This window comes from Carassius auratus, chromosome 25, assembly GCF_003368295.1.
Source record: "Carassius auratus strain Wakin chromosome 25, ASM336829v1, whole genome shotgun sequence".
Lineage (NCBI taxonomy): Eukaryota > Metazoa > Chordata > Actinopteri > Cypriniformes > Cyprinidae > Carassius > Carassius auratus.
In genome coordinates this window covers 2,012,908-2,030,816 of record NC_039267.1, presented here as the reverse complement: position 1 = coordinate 2,030,816, position 17,909 = coordinate 2,012,908, and the positions used below count along the sequence as shown (strand labels likewise).

General features: G+C 39.3%; 1 pseudogene; it reads left to right on the top strand.

Moving 5' to 3' along the window:
* Window positions 1–1,112: 1,112 nt before the first annotated feature.
* LOC113042798 (hepatic triacylglycerol lipase-like) lies at window positions 1,113–13,958 on the top strand (annotated as a pseudogene).
* The last annotated feature ends 3,951 nt before the right edge of the window (window positions 13,959–17,909 follow it).

Here is a 17,909-nt window from a genome sequence, read left to right as displayed (position 1 = left end):
GAAGCTCTTTGAACGTTTGCCACAGAAAGTCCTGAAAGCCGCAGGACAGTGTGACGGGATGGGGCTTCGTACTCTGAAATTACACATCTGGGTTTAATTTTAGCAGAGACTCCTCCAGTAAAGACGGTGCTAAAGTCCAGCTTCCATCTGTATCATGAGGGCAGTGTGTTTGAGGAGACTTGCGCCGTGGTCCCGTTCCGGTCAGAAACTCTCCACAGATGTGCTTACAACCCACAGTGACCCACTGGTGCTGATTATACACGGCTGGACGGTGAGAGAAACAACATGTGGCTCTTAAGAAGTCTCAATTCACCCCTCCACAAATTAAGATCTCAGTTGAGAGCATAAACTCTTAAAATTTATAAAGTTACGTCATTCCATTTTGCATGCACTGCATAGAATGAATATCTTTGTCAGTTTTAGTCTTGTTTTAGAATACAAATATCTAAGAATCCTAAAACCCAGAAACATTTACAAGAACAAGATTAGCACAAATAACAAGAATAATCCTCAGAAGAGCAATAGGGCCCTTAGGGCTTGGGCCCTAAATATCTGTCAGTAGGGAATGAAGTTCCTGTTTCTGATTCCTCGGCAGATATTTGCATATTTGTAATGCAGTGTGATCAGAAGAAACAGTAGAAGATATTCCAGTATTCTAGCATTTGGGAACAGAGAAATTCAAGACTTAAGATGTTTTCATAAAATGCTTTAAATCTAAAGGAAATTAGTTAGAAGTTGAATTCTTATGCTAATACAACTCATTAAGTCGACTCAGATTTATATAGTGTTCCATTTGATTTTCCATCTCTATTGTTTTAGAAAATGTCTTCAATAAACATAAATCTACCTTCATAAAGCCTGCAGAAAAATCAGAGCTCAGTGAGACCAGCACTTTTTATGAAGGTTCCTACTATAGAAACCAATCTGTTTAATGCTCACAGAGCTGTTTCTCAAGCAAAACGGGATCATATCTGTGTTTACTTCCTGTTAGACAGTGTATATCGCTGCTTTACAACTCAGTTCATGAGTCAATAAACATGTAGAGCAGACAGGAAGTTCCTCCAGACGGGAGGAAATGGACAAACACTTAGTGGTTGGCTTTGTTTTGCTGCATGATTGAGTGTAAGTGGACGTCAGCTTTCCTGCTCTCAGATGAATGGACGCATGGAGCCTGGATCTTCAATCTGGCTTCTGCACTGAAGCTCCGGCTCGAGCGGGTCAATGTGTTCATCAGTGATTGGAGGAAGCTGGCACTTCAGCCGTATCCAGTCGCAGCCAAGAATAGCAGACAGTGGGGCGGGACGTGGCCGCGCTGCTCAAATGGCTGGAGGTAATGAGGGACTTCAGCGGAAACATTTGTTAAACCAAATCCAGAACAAACCTTATTTCTGGGGTTCTCTGAAGGGGAAAGTCATCATAGTTGGTAAAACCTGGGACAAGGTCAAGCATCCAATATATATTATTCTATTCTAAATTATATATTCTGCTATTGCATTATGGAAAAAGCTAAAAAGCTAAAAAAAGACAAATAATGTTCATTATTATGAAAATAATATTACATGTAGCTACTAATTTAATATTACAGTAACATGTATGGAAATCAAAGGCATATATCTAAACAAGTTGTGTTCAAAATTTGAGGTTGACATCTCAAAAAATTAGTTTTTCAGATTCAAAGTTTTCACTAAATTTAGCTCCCATTTTTGACTGCAAACAATTCAGTGTGACAAATTAGTTTCAGGACCATCCAAAGTTTTTGAATCATGTCCAATGTGTTTTTATACATTGGGAATGCCAAAACCTTTTTACCAGGTTCGGACCATTCTGATGAGGTAAAAAAAAAAAAAAAAAATATATATATATATATATATATATATATATATATATATATATATATATATATATATATATAATATATTAATTCTTCAGTCAAAAGTGGCTGAACAAGGCTAAATAAAAATGTTTAGAATGTCAAGCGAACATTCCATTGTATCATTTTTGAGAACATTGGAAAGTTACTTTAGAATGTTTTCCCAACATTATGAAACAAGAAGCTATATTTAAGAAACTTTAGGTGAACATACAACTAAAACGTTTCAGAATACAAATTCTCTGTGAACAATGTATAAATAACAATGTAAAACACCATGTCCTAACAATACGCGATATCGAGATCTTTTCCATGTTAATCTTTTTGTCCTAACCAGTCGCCGGAACAACAGCAAACAGTCTGTGGAAATGATAATCTCAGGTACTGATTATCTGCCATGTCTTATTCAAAGTTAAAAGTGTCAAATGTGAGTTTGAATATCAAATTGTGTGACTTTTATATCCATACTGAAAACAGCAGTAGGTTTAGATTTATTGAAAATAAATTAAAGCAAAAAATGTGCGTTTAAATGGCAAACCAGCAAGTGTATTCCAGTCAGTGTGTACTTTTAATAATGTTAAAAACGAGTACATTATAAATGAGTGCAGTGCGACTCTGAAAGGCTGTGATATTTTTACCTAAGATTGAACCTGATGATACTTCCTCCCTCGACAGGAAGTGGCTGAGCTCTCCATGAATGACGTCCATCTGATCGGCTACAGTCTGGGAGCGCATGTGGGCCGGATTCGCTGGAAGTCATTTCAGAGGGCTGAGGAAAGTGGGCCGTATTACCGGTAAGATGAAGCCATGCACGTGATCAGACAGGATTGAACAGATCTGGATATTTATCTCAGCGACTGTTACTCTGTCTCAGACGAACATGAACCATAAACATCAGAGCCACAAGCACACCCATGCTAGAAAAGCATTACCTTCAGAATTCATCACAATACACAGCTGAATGTTTGAAGTCCAATTATATGACCTCAGCTGATGGGAATTAGATTTGTTAAATCACACTATAATTCAGATTTACACAAATCATTCTAAATCAGAGCATTTTGTCATATTTATGTCTCTATAAACCCATTCAAAATTCCATAATTTAAAATATTTTTTGGAATAAAAACCAATTTATGTAAAAATACATTATTAATACAATTACAGAACATTATGACCCTAAAGAGTGCTTCAAATGAAACATAGTGTGTCACATAACAGATAAACAAACTCAATTACAGTGTGCCAAACAGAAGCATCATTATGTATTATTGTATCATTATATCTGTTAAGCCTGAATCATTGTGGATGTGTTGAATCTGTTGCTGTGCGTGCGACCAATCACAACAGAAGTTACTACATGAAGTGTAAGTGGCTAAGTCAATGTGGCAAAAACCATCCCATTATTTGTTCTGGTATTAAAAAACTCATAAACAACAGGTGCACACAACACGCAGAGTGGAGACATGGAGGAAAGCTGGGAGGTTTTAATTATACAAATGAAGAGGAATTGAAATGACTCAGATAGGTAGAGAGATGCCTGCATTCTTCCAGAGTCCAGATCATTGGGTTTGGACGAAGCACATGAAGTGTTTGTGTGTTTGCTGAAGGTCTGGATCCGCCGGGCCACACTTCGAGGGTCTGCCGGCGTTTGACAGACTGTCTCCGGATGACGCTCAGTTCGTGGACGCTGTCCACACCTTCACCGGCTCCAGCATCATGCCAGGAGTGGGAATAAAGCAGAGCGTCGCTCACGTGGACTTCTACCCCAACGGAGGCTCCTTTCAGCCCGGCTGCAAGATGCTGGACATTTACAGCAACGTCTTCCAGTACGGCCTGCAAGGTACAGCTGGACAAAACATGCACACATTTCATTTGCATTTATTTATATAAGAGGCCCAAACAAACTGGATGTGTTCTTGAGTTTTGGATTAATTGCTCAAAACGCAGACATATTTTTTAGTTTTTGAAAGAGGATTCAGAAGCAGCTGAATGAGGAATATGTCTTTGCGACTGAAGAATCCAATGCACAGCAGACTAACTATATCATATATGAACCAAATATAAACTGAATATGAACCACTGTTATATATTAACTAAAACTAAAAACAATTATTTTTTTTACTTAAAATATAACATTTAAATTTGTAAAATAATTTTAAAGCTAGTTTCATCTAGTTTAACTTGATGACTAAAATAAATAAAAGTAAAATTAATACAAAACTGTATAATAACTATATAGACATGCTTGCATTGAAAACAACAAAAAGTAATAATAATGACAACAAATATCAACAGAATTACTAAACTGTAACTGAAGTTAACATGAAAATATCATATATAAAAAAAATTATTATGGTTATCTTCCCCATTTTCTAGTGCAAATATTTAAAGTATCTTGAATCATGATTAGCAAAATTACTTATGATATTAAGCAATGTATAAAAAAATATTGAAATGTTGTTCATTTTTTCTTATGAAAAATCTGCCAGTGGGATAAGAACAATAATTGGAATTCAAAGGGAAACAATATTATTTTTCTTGCCCTGCTAACAATTATTATTACTTTTTTAAGCAAAAACATACATAAGGTTGATACATTTTGCAAAAAAACAAAACTTAATATGTTAAGTCATTTTGGTAATCGAGTGAATATATCTTGAATACAAATAATATTTAGATATTTGTACTGGAAACCAAGTTTCTAATATCTTAGATTCTATCGCTCATTTTCAAATGAAACTTGTAAGTAAAGATAAAATCGTAGTACTGGTTGGCTGAAAACGCTCACTCTGTAAAGCAGAGAGGAGATGGAAGCATGATCGTCTTACTGTGTCTTGTGTCTGTTTAAGTTTAAGAGCGCTGTTAAATTAGCTAGATCAAAATATTTTTCAGAACTGATTACCACACCATTCGTTTTCGCTAATCGTGGATTCTGAATGCATTGCCACAGATTTCTCTTACGGTTGCCAGTTTTTCATTTGGTGTTTTGACACAAACCTCTCGTGGGGGCGGGGTTAACAGTGATCTACTCTGATTGGATAATGAGCTTTTGATTGACAGGTGCTATCTGACCGAGAAGTACAGATGCAACTCAGTGGCGTGCATATTGGAAAGCTCTCGCTGTGATTTTTATTACTAAATATGTAAATAATATTTGACCTTTGATCGTCTCAGTCTGTAAAGATGAGCTCGTCCTTCAAGGCAGCCTGAAGTAAGCTTGTGTTACTGAATGACAATAATAACCTGCAACAAACTGTAGCACACTGTAACGAAAAACTTGTATTGATGTTACTTCAGTAACACAAGCTTACTTCAAGCTGCCTTGAAGGACAAGCGGAGGAGGAAAACGATGTCACTCCGTGTCTCCTGAGAGCTCATCTTTACTGAGACGATCGAAGGTCAAATATTATTTACATATTTAGTAATACAAGGCACGACATATTGCATACAAATCACCCCGAGAGCTTTTTTATTTCTTTTTCTTTTTTTATTAACGCAGAGAACAAAAACATACAAATGTATAAACATGCATCACATAATATCCACCACGAAAAAGGGAATAAAATAGAACTAATGAGGGCCAAAATCTAAACAAAATTACACAAGGAGATCAAAGGCAGAGCAAATCTAAACAGTCCTTATAGCTTTCTTATTAGTAGATACTGAGATTACATTCAAATAGTTTTCCATTTCTTTTAGAGAAATAGAGAAGACAGGTTTGCAGTTGGAGAATTTGCATTTGTGAATGTGAAATTTGTTTAGGAAAAAATGTTAAATTAATAACAAAACTGTTATTTTCGTTTGTGGGGTCAGAGTCATAATACCCAAATATGTTTTTCATATGTACTGAGAAGCCTGGCAAAATCTTAACTTGACAAACACACCCAATATCATCCCAAAGTTTCTGAGTATAGTGACATGACCAAAATAAGTGTACAGTTTCTTCAGAACTCAAACAAAAAGAGCATGTGAGATCAATGTCAGATTTAAATCTTTGTAAAAACTTCTTTACAGGGTAGAACCTGTGTATGAGCTTAAAATAATTTTTTTACTTTGTCTGTGAAAACAAACTTTTGCGGTAGAGACCAGATTTAATCATCGCGAGATCTTTCCAATATTTCCAATAGTCTGTACTTCCCGGTCAGAGAGCACCTGTCCATCAAAAGCTCACTATCCAATCAGAGTAGATCACTGTTAAGTCCGCCCCCATGAGAGGTCTGTATCAAACACCAAACGAAAAACTGCAAAGCATAAGCAAAATCTGTGGCAATGCATTAAGAATCCATGATTAGCAAAAAACGAATCTTTGAAAAACATTAACAAAGAATGAATCATATTTGAAGAGCCTGTTAAATTTGTGTGACTGATTTAATTTTTTTTCCTTTTAATTGTTATCCTTCTTTTGTAATGGCATATTTTTGATAGTTTCTGAAAAAGTTAAATTCAGTTTTATAAAGTTATGTTCATTTTTATTGAAACAAATGTAATTCCATATGAACTCGCCTGCTAGTCCATTTTTATCTCGTTAACAAAATGAAAAAAGTCTACTAACTCCTCACTGGATGTTGTTCCTTCCGTGATCATAAAAGCAGCTTTTCCAGTAATTGTCCCCAGTGTTCAAGTGTTGATTAACTCATCTTTGGACACTGGTGTGGTTCTGAACTGCTTTAAGCAAGCGGTTGTTCAGCCTTTGCTCAAGAAACAAGGTTTGGATGAAAGTTGCTTTAACAATCTTTGGCCTGTCTCAAAGTTATCATTTTTGTCAAAGCTTTTGGATAAAGTTGAAGAGTTACAGCTGATCACATTCTTAAATACAGCTAATTTATTAGAACCTTTCCAATCTGGTTTCACTACTTATCAGAGTACAGAGTCTGCTTTGCTTAAAGCATTAAATTATGTTTTGGTTGCAGTTGATGCCGGTAAAAATGCAGTATTGATTCTACTGGATCTTACAGCTGCCTTTGATACCATGGATCATAATGTTCTTATTTGCCGTTTAGAACATCTGTTCAGTATCAGGGGCACAGCCTTACGATGGTTCAGCTCATATCTCACAGATAGGTATTTTTGTAAGTTTTCCTCATTATCTGCCCCAATAATTAGTGGAGTACCTCAGGGCTCTATTCTGGGACCGCTTCTTTTTAAGTTATATATAGACCCTCTGGGGGATATTATCAGGAAGCACAATGGTTCTTTTCATTTCTTTTCATCTATTCAGTGCCTTGCTCAAGGGCACTTCAGTCATGAGTATTGAGGGAGGAAGAGAGCACTGTTCATTCACTCCCTCACACCTACAACTTCTGCTGGCACCGAGACTCAAACCTGTGACCTTTGGGTAACTAGTCCAAGTTTCTAACCATTAGGCCACAGCTGCCCCAAAAGCTGGAATTCATTGCTGGAATGTATTTCAGAAATAAAAATATGGTTATCAAATAACTTTGTCCAACTCAATGAGAACAAAACAAAAATTATTGCTTTTGGTCCCCCCAAAATAAGAAAGCATATTATTAAGGAGCTGGGCAAATTATTTTCCTGCCATTTCTTCACAGGTTAGAAACCTGGGCGTTATCATAGACTCAGAATTATGTTTGTCCAGACAAATTAATTCTGTTAGGGTTAGGGGATAATTTTTTATCAATTATGGGTTAGGAATAGTTTTTATCAACTATGGGTCATCTCCAAATTTAAATAGTTTTTGTCTTTTCATCATTTGGAGAATATTATTCATGCTTTTATCACTTCTCGTTTAGATTACTGTAATTCACTGTACTCAGGTCTTCCTCAGTCATTGCTTTCAAGCCTCCAGTTTTTACACCTCTTTTATATGTCCCTCGTTCCTTTTCTGTGTTTCCTTTTCTCTTTTAATTTTATTTGACATTGTTCAGGACTTTCAATAGCTTTGTTATGTTTAATGTGCTATATAAATAAAATGTACTTACTGTCTGTGCTTTAACATTTTTAATGGCACACACTCTTAATTATACATTGCACTTATGTGAAACAGCAAACTCAACTGAAATATGTCTGCCAAGTGCATATTTACACACACCCAATGATTAAAAATAGAGCGAAGCAGCGCCTCACCTGCTCACACAGACGCTCTGTCTTACAGGAGTTCCCAAGACCATTAAATGTGCCCATGAGCGTGCCGTAAAACTCTTCACCGACTCCCTCATCAACGCCAGCCAGCCCTTAATAGGCTACCGTTGCCGTGACGACAGCGCCTTCAGCAGAGGCCTGTGTCTGGACTGCAAGAAGCTGCGCTGTAACACACTGGGCTTAGATGTGCGGCACGATCGACCAGGGAGGAGCGCTACAGGCCTGTACCTCAGAACCACACCCCAGCCGCCCTACAGAGGTGTGTGTGTGTGTGTGTGTGTGAGAGAGAGAACAGAGGTGTGTGTGTGTGTGTGTGTGTGAGAGAGAGCAGAGGTCAGTGTGTGTGTGTGTGAACATGTGTGTGTTTGTGTGTGTGTGTGAGAGAGAGCAGAGGTCAGTGTGTGTGTGTGTGTGTGTGTGAGAGAGAGAGCAGAGGTCAGTGTGTGTGTGTGAACATGTGTGTGTTTGTGTGTGTGTGTGTGTGTGTGTGAGAGAGAGCAGAGGTCAGTGTGTGTGTGTGAGAGAGAGCAGAGGTCAGTGTGTGTGTGTGTGAACATGTGTGTGTTTGTGTGTGTGTGTGAGAGAGAGCAGAGGTCAGTGTGTGTGTGTGAGAGAGAGCAGAGGTCAGTGTGTGTGTGTGAGAGAGAGCAGAGGTCAGTGTGTGTGTGTGTGTGTGTGTGAGAGAGAGCAGAGGTCAGTGTGTGTGTGTGAACATGTGTGTGTTTGTGTGTGTGTGTGTGTGTGAGAGAGAGCAGAGGTCAGTGTGTGTGTGTGAGAGAGAGCAGAGGTCAGTGTGTGTGTGTGAACATGTGTGTGTTTGTGTGTGTGTGAGAGAGAGCAGAGGTCAGTGTGTGTGTGTGAACATGTGTGTGTTTGTGTGTGTGTGTGAGAGAGAGCAGAGGTCAGTGTGTGTGTGTGAGAGAGAGCAGAGGTCAGTGTGTGTGTGTGTGTGAACATGTGTGTGTTTGTGTGTGTGTGAGAGAGAGCAGAGGTCAGTGTGTGTGTGTGAACGTGTGTGTTTGTGTGTGTGTGTGAGAGAGAGCAGAGGTCAGTGTGTGTGTGTGAGAGAGAGCAGAGGTCAGTGTGTGTGTGTGTGTGAACATGTGTGTGTTTGTGTGTGTGTGAGAGAGAGCAGAGGTCAGTGTGTGTGTGTCTGTGTGAGAGAGAGCAGAGGTCAGTGTGTGTGTGTGTGTGTGTGAGAGCAGAGGTCAGTGTGTGTGTGTGAGTGTGTTTGTGTGTGTGTGAGAGAGAGAACAGAGGTGTATGTGTGTGTGTGTGTGAGAGCAGAGGTCAGTGTGTGTGTGTTTGTGTGTGTGTGAGAGAGAGAACAGAGGTGTGTGTGTGTGTGTGTGTGTGAGAGCAGAGGTCAGTGTGTGTGTGTGTGAACGTGTGTGTTTGTGTGTGTGTGAGAGAGAGAACAGAGGTGTGTGTGTGTGTGTGTGTGTGTGTGTGTGAGAGCAGAGGTCAGTGTGTGTGTGTGTGTGTGTGAACATGTGTGTTTGTGTGTGTGTGAGAGAGAGGACAGAGGTGTGTGTGTGTGTGTGTGAGAGAGAGGACAGAGGTGTGTGTGTGTGTGTGTGTGTGTGTGTGAGAGAGAGAACAGAGGTGTGTGTGTGTGTGTGAGAGCAGAGGTCAGTGTGTGTGTGTGAGAGAGAGCAGAGGTCAGTGTGTGTGTGTGAACATGTGTATGTTTGTGTGTGTGTGAGAGAGAGAGCAGAGGTGTGTGTGTGTGTGTGAGAGAGAGAGCAGAGGTCAGTGTGTGTGTGTGAACATGTGTGTGTTTGTGTGTGAGAGAGAGAACAGAGGTGTGTGTGTGTGTGTGTGTGTGTGTGAGAGAGAGAACAGAGGTGTGTGTGTGTGTGTGTGTGAGAGAGAGAGCAGAGGTCAGTGTGTGTGTGTGAACATGTGTGTGTTTGTGTGTGAGAGAGAGAACAGAGGTGTGTGTGTGTGTGTGTGTGTGTGTGTGTGTGTGTGTGTGAGAGCAGAGGTCAGTGTGTGTGTGTGTGTCGGTGAATGTGTTCACACAGCAGAAAGAAGCTGATTCTCTCTCTCAGTGTTTCACTATCAGATCAGAGTCCTGCTGAAGAACCTGATCGAGCCGCTCGAGTCCTCGCTGTCCGTCACACTCCACGGCATCGGAGGAGAGAGCCCAGAGCTACCCATAAACCTGTGAGTCACAGAGATAACTACACACAAGACACAAGAGCTAATGGACAGATTTAAATTACATATATATAGGACCTATATATCTATATATATATACACATACACACAAAAAACATCATTTAAAAGTCTGAAACACACTTCTCCCTCCTCACTCCTCATGTTTGCGGCTGAATGCAAATGATCATTATTCATGGACAAATATACCCCTAAAAGACATCAGCCGTCCGGTACAGAGAATAGAAAAAGAGGAAGCCTGTGCATCACTTTTAGGTACATTCATAATCCTGTGAAACGTTTTTGTCTGTTGAAATGAATAATGTGTTTTGATGTTGGTAGTAATTTAACTAATAACAAAGCATCTAATATTCTCTCTGAGATTCCATGTTACCCTCCTAAAATTAGCCATTGTTTTATTATTAATAAAAATAGGGTGACCAAACGAATTGTGGTGTGTAAGGAGGTGGGATCAACAGAGGACGGTCAAAGCGATGCAAATACGTGAACATATTAGTGTTGACTTGAAGCAGCACTGAACACATCGATCTGTGTCTGACATCAGAGTACCGTGAGAGCGATTCACAAACACAAGAACCCGTCTGCTCTCTAGAGCTCTCACCGTACTTTGTCATACATACAGGGCAAACAAAACCAAAAAGTGGATATTTTAGGCAATATAGAAATCCTTGCCAGGACATGTCTTCTGAAAATGGCACATTTGGTCAGCCTAATAAAACCAAAATCATTCTTGTAGCTATGATACCCACAATTTATTGGGTGTTTTCTCATGAAATTCTAAATCAATCTAAATGTATTTATAAAGCACAATAAAATAACAGTAGTTGAGCACTGTGCTGTACACACCTTGCTAAAAAGTCATAAAATAAACAGTTTATAAGGAAAATTATATGACCTTAAAAAAGGTAAGTTTTAACATGTGGATTCTTGAAGGAACTAATCAGTGGGAAACTTGGAGAATATTCCACAGTTTTGGCCCAACCACTGAAAAGGCCCTTCAACACCATCGACACTCTTTTCTCAGAAGATCTTAACGGTCTAGCAGATATATTTGGGCTTAAAAGATCACTCAGGAATTCAGGAGCCGTTCCACTTAGAGCTTTAAAAGCATAATACAGGAGAGAAATGATCAAATCTGTGGAATAATCCCATATAAACAGAATGACAATAATGGAGTCGTGAGGACACAAAAGCATGAATCACTCTCTCTTACTCTTGAAATGACAAAAAATCTTGGCTTTTGATAGCAATCTTAATTGGAAGAAACTGGATTTGACTACTGAATATATCTGTTTATCGAACTTGAGTGAAAGGTAACACCCAGATTTCTCTCAAACAGTTTTCTGCAGGAGTCCAGATCTTGGGGGCTCTCGAAGACCCAGACACAATGGTTTCTGTTTTGCTCTCATTTGGATGTAAAACACTTGAGGAGAACCATGACTTAAAGGGATAGTTCACCCAATAATCATAATTATGTCATTAATAACTCACCCTGATGTCGTTCCAAACCCGTGTGACCTCCGTTTATCTTCAGAACACAGTTTAAGATATTTCAGATTTAGTCCGAGAGCTCTCAGTCCCTCCATTGAAGCTGTGTGTACGGTCTACTGTCCATGTCCAGAAAGGGAAGAAAAACATCATCAAAGTAGTCCATGTGACATCAGAGGGTCCGTTAGAATATTCTGAAGCATCGAAAATACATTTTGGTCCAAAAATATCAAAAACGACAACTTTATTCAGCATCGTCTTCTCTTCCATGTCTGTGTGAGAGAGAGTTCAAAACAAAGCAGTCTGTGATATCCGGTTCATGAACGAATCATTCAGTTCACCAAATCGAACTGAATCGTTTTAAACGGTTCGCATCTCTAATACGCATTTATCCACAGATGACTTAAGCTGTTAACTTGTTTAATGTGGCTGACACTCCCTCTGAGTTAAAACAAACCAATATCCCGGAGTAATGCATGTACTCAAACAGTACACTGACTGAACTGCTGTGAAGATGAACACCGAGCCGAGCCAGATAACGAACAATAGAGTCACTCGTTCATGAGTGAAGAACCGTTTCTGTCAGACGCGTCCGATTCGAGAACCGAGGAGCTGATGATACTGCGCATGTGTGATTCAGCGTGAAGCAGACCGACACACAGAGCGTCTGAACTGAACTGATTCTTTTGGTGATTGATTCTGAACTGATTCTGTGCTAATGTTATGAGCGCGGGTAAACCGAAGGCTTGAATCAAGAGCCATCATCGCCAATGACACCATTACGTCGAGTGCAAAAGAACCGGTGAACCGTTTTCTTCAACCGGTTTATTGAATCGAACTTACCAAAAGAACTACTGGTGATCCGAACACCGATGCAACCGGTTCTTCACTCGTGAACGAGTTGTTCATCTTCAGTAAAGCAGATACTGATATAAACTGATGTAAACATGAGTCTGTGCTCTATATCTCCAGTGATGTGTTGAGATGTAAATGATCCGCACATATAACACAGTGATGGAGAGCTGAAGAAATCAAGGCTCCTCAGAAGATGTGAGATGTTCTGGAGGCTTGTGAAGATCATTCCTCCGCTGAGGAACAGTGAAAGTAAAGCTCCTCAAAAGATCCTGAGGATCAGATTTGAGACTCTAAAACATGATTGATGGAGAATCCAGTGCAGTGCGTGGAGATATGACTGAGTTGTTGTGGCGTCTGCAGGCATCAGGAAACCGGCGCTCTGAAGTCCTTCTCATCTCTGCTGGCCGTGGCCTCGGATCTGGGCCGGCTCCGCTCCGTGAGACTGGTCTGGAAGGGAGATCTGGTCTGGTCCAGCTGGATGAGTCGTGTCAGGAACATCTTGAGCTGGAACAGCTCCGATCGAGACCCTGAGCTCAGCGTCTGGAGGATCTGCATCAAATCAGGAGAGAGTCAGGAGAAGTGAGTTTCTGTTTCCCCTGAAAACTGTCAGTCCTTTTGGACACTTCTCAAATCATCTTTAACAATTGCATATATTTGAATATTCTATATAATTTAAAAGCATTTCAAATATATTTGTCCTCCATATATTTGACTTAAAGATATATATTCACGTCATACAGTGCTGTCCTAAATGATGAGAACACTAGTATTTCCAGCAGCTGAAAATGGTTTGAAGTCAGTTATTTCTATATTTTCCTCTAATGTTTCAGAAGGAAATATTAGTTTACATTTCCTAACAATCATTTGGCCATTAATTGTAATAATAAGTGAGATGTTTGTTTGACAGCAGCCAGAGATCTGAGCCTAACTCTTCTAACAGTACTGGAGCTGCGCAGGAAGGTTTCTAGAAGCGTCTTGTCCTCCTAACAAACCATAGATCAACGGAAAGCTTATTTCTTCATCTTTCAGACGATGTATGAATCTCAGTTCTGGTTTGTAAGGGTATGTGTGGTCATGTCTCTGTGTAGGACGTGGTTCTGCGGTTCTGCTGGAGGTTCTCGTCTCAGGATCTCGGAGGAGCAGGAGTTCACACGCTGTCCGATCAAACATCAGAACACACAGCGCAGCGCTTCAACCCAGTCTGTTTATTAATGCAGCTCAAGAACTCCAAAAAAATTACATCTCTTTAGACAATACGTTCTGAAATGTTACGTAAAAATGTTCAAAGTGAACAAAAATTTAGGTACTGTATAAAACACAGTGAACATTAACCAACAGCAGTTTTCTTTTTTTGTTCTGGTTTTTCATTCATTTCTCAATTTTAATGTTCGGCCTATTTTCACCTACAACATTTTTTCAGTGCACTTTTCTTCTATGAAATTTCACCAAGACTACGTAAAAATAAAAAAAAGTAATATACAGGCAAATCTTCTTTAATCCAGAGCGCCGAGCCGGTTTGTTCCTCTCGGTCGGCCCTGACTCACAAACGCTGAAACAAAAGAACAGTATCAAAACCAACAGAAATCCTCCAGTTACTGTACAGAGTTCACGAGAGACCAGTCCGTCTCCACGATGATGAAGAAGATGATGAAGGTGCGTTTCTGTCAGAGTCTGTAAACTAAACGTGTTAATGTGACCGTGAGAATCCTCCTCTTTCCCAGGATGCTCAGTGAGTGCAGGTTTCTTCATGATCGTACGGTTAAACACATTAAACTCAGGTCTGGGCTGCTCTTCATGCACACGTTCCTCAGTGTTGGTGAATGTGAGTGTATGGCAAGCCTCTTCAACATTGAATCCCTACAACATGCTAGTATCTACACACACACTGCTAGCACTCTTTCATTAGCTACTAGTGCACATCTTTACCTATTAGAGTCTCTTTAATAGATAGTAGTACCTAGTTACTAATACATATTACAAATGCCACTGGCAAGATTTTTTATTGTACTAGTAAGATATTTAATCATGCTCTACAGTGAGCATTCGGACTAAAGGTACCTTGTTCATTTTACTGGTCTTCTATTAAGGTAAGAACAGTAACTAGTAACAATTACAGACCTGGGGGGGGGGGGGGGGCTGTTTTAGGGTTTATTTATTTTTCTGCTTACCATAATTGTTTAGTTATTCTTTGCTATTTATTTATTTTATTTTTTTATGCTATTTAAGAAAAAAACCCTCTGGTACACTTTTAATTAAAACTCCAGGACACTTCTGCATAGGGCTGGATGATACGAGCAAAAATCAATATCTCTGTTTTGTTTTTGGCTGATTTGCGCTATATGGCAGCCTATATCTCTGTGTGTTGTATTTGGATTAAACAAAGTGAATGTAATGTAGGCAAATATGTTAAAATCACATTACAGTGCAACAATGCAATCTAAAAACAAAACAGACATATTTTTAAAGCAGAAGTTAAAGTTACTAAACTAAAAATGAAAATAATAAAAAGCACAGACTAATTTAGTAAAAAGGCTATTTTGATTAAGCCATTACATTTTACAGTTAGAGCTATCACACAAATACACATTAATTGTCCATCTACGAATATTTCAGCAAAATGTTTAGTCAGAGTTGTTGTGCTCCTATTTCAGCGCTCGTTCTGAAGAAGTCTCTGGAGATTAGCGGAGAACTGCTGAAGCAAAAACTCATGCACTTCTGACAGCAAATACAAATATTGTCATGTTTTTTTTTACATTTACAGATGGGGAATATACCTGTGCAACGCAAGTTATGCGTTAAGGGAAACAGCAGATCTCAAACACATTAAACACCGCGTCTCTGTCCGCCTTTACTTTCTTTACTTTCTGTCAGAACTATAAACTATAGGCTACTAAGAGAGAAATAAAATACAGAAATTATTTAATGGCAAAACAAAAAAAAATGTTCTGATTGGTTGAACTCTTCATGTTTTTCTGTTGCTTGTTTTGAACACTACTCGTGGACAGCGGCGTCATTAGATTTTTGCGTAGTGACGAATCGTACCCGTTTAAAAACATTAGTCACATTACGAATGCATACTAATCAGAGCTGAAGCTAATATCTGAATGATAGATCCCCACAGAACTGGCAATCTGAAATTTGTTCCTAGAAACAACATAATAGTTACTAATCACCACTGAAATATCTACTATTATCCTTAAAGGAGTCATATGATGCAATTTTAAGTTTTCCTTTCTCTTTGAAGTGTTCGTGAATAGATAAGATCCCTAAAGTAGCAAAGACTAAAGTCTCTAACCCAAAGAGACTAATCCACGCCTCCTAAACTGCCTCACTTAAACACGCCCCATGTCTACGTCACATTGTGGGAAGATTTGCCCAAATGTTCACGCTATTGAAGGTGGTGTAACTCTGATTCTGTCTGCCGCCGTCACGTCGTGGAGAATCAGTGTTTTTCTTTGAGAAAGCGAAGCTACATTGTTTGGTCTTTCAGAAGAGGACACAGCTAGAAATCAGTGGTTCAGTTGTGTTTACAACACTGTTCTAGAACAGTCCAACCCTAATATTCAGATGTGTGCAGCACATTTTATGAGGACTGTTTCCTGATCCTGAGAGAGAAGACTACAATGTTCTGACTCTCAGCCTGTAAGTTCCTTTAAAGAAGTAAAGGATTTGACACTGATGATCAAGTTTAGAGCAGTGGTTCTTGATTCCAGTCCTTGCGCCCCATGCTCTGCAGATTAGGATGTTTCTCATCGCTTCTGACATCTGATCTAAGTGCCCTGTGAAGTGGACGTCACAGGATATTCCCCCTTGATTCCAGTTCAAAGTGAACGTATATGTTCTATTTAAAGTGCACTGAACTATGTGAGACGTGAAGTTTATTTGTCTTTATTTAGAGGTATGTGATGCCACACTTGTCCATGTGTGAAGACGTTGTGCAGTGCAAATCCATGAATGAATGTTCGGAAGTGAGGTAAACTTCAACAGATTCCCCTGCTCAGGGAGTAGGGAGCAATGAACACTGTGTAGGGAGCATGTCAATGAGAACACAGTTGATGAACGGAGCTCACTTCTAACGAGCTGATGAAATGAATCAGGTGTGTTCACAGAGAGACATGCAGAATATGCCTAGCTCGGGCGTGAGGACTGGGGCTGAGAGCCGCTGGGGTAGAGTAGAGCTTGTTGTTTGTCGTTTCTCCCATCACAAAAGGTTTTGGGTTTACACGACCTGATGCAATGCGTAAAAACACAGTATAAGTCATTATAATCAGTAATTATGTCCCCACTAGATGCAACAAACGGCTCGTTTGCAATGGGTTTTCATGTTTTGTCTCTGTGCTCCTGGGCACACAGCAGTGAGGGGCGTAACACTTCCATCACACGCTTGAGGCAATCAGCCAATCACAACGCACTGAACAGCTGGCCAATCAGAGCACACCTCGCTCTTCAGGATGACAAGCTTTGTAAAAAAATCAATGCATTTCAGAAAGACAGCATTTCAGAAGATACGCATTTCTTAAACCACAAACATTTCATACCAGATTCTTTTCACACCAAATACACACAATAATGTTCTTTTTAGCAGCATCATATGACCCCTTTGAAAAGTTACTAGTACCTAAATAATACAAGAGGGTCTGGCTGCAGACTTGCACTGTCAGACTTGCACTCTCAGACACTTGCACTTCCGCTAGCATTTTTTTTTTTTTTTTTTAACTTTTTGTTTGAATTTCCCAACATTTTATAACAGTAGCCAGGTGGCGAAGACAAGAAAAAAAGAAACTAAATTACAATGTCACTTGCAATCGCTACTTGCACTCTCTGCTACCTGCAACACTTGCAATCGACACAAATCGTGCTTGTTGCCAATGGAGACAAGATTAAACACAACGCGCAAAGTTTCGCGTTAAGAATTTTTCCATATAGAATAAACTGTCTACAACTCGTTTATATCACTGCCAGATTATGTGTTTTATTTATAATGATTTTCTATAGGAGGAAAACGTTATGTACAATTTAACACACTGCGTTCTGTACTCGTCTGCTTGCCTGTACGGAGCCGATCCTTTTAAAATCACTTAATGCATTTCATAATGCACGTTCATATTTGCTGGTCTGTATATACGTTGAGTCAACAACAAGACATATAGGCTATGCCTGCTGAATCGTCTTTATCATCTTAGTCTGTTATTAGGCCACATTAAACGTTTGCATTGTGTTCATAGCCATCTGCTTGCCTTGTAGTACATTAAATAATAACTATATATCGAATTTGGTCGTTTAATTGAACTTAACGTATCCTAATACATTATGCCATATTAAGAGATTGTTTTTTCTACAGGAGGAAAACGCTTAACGAAAGACTTTGTGCATTGCGTTCATATTCTGCTGTTCTGTGGCCACGGATTTGCCG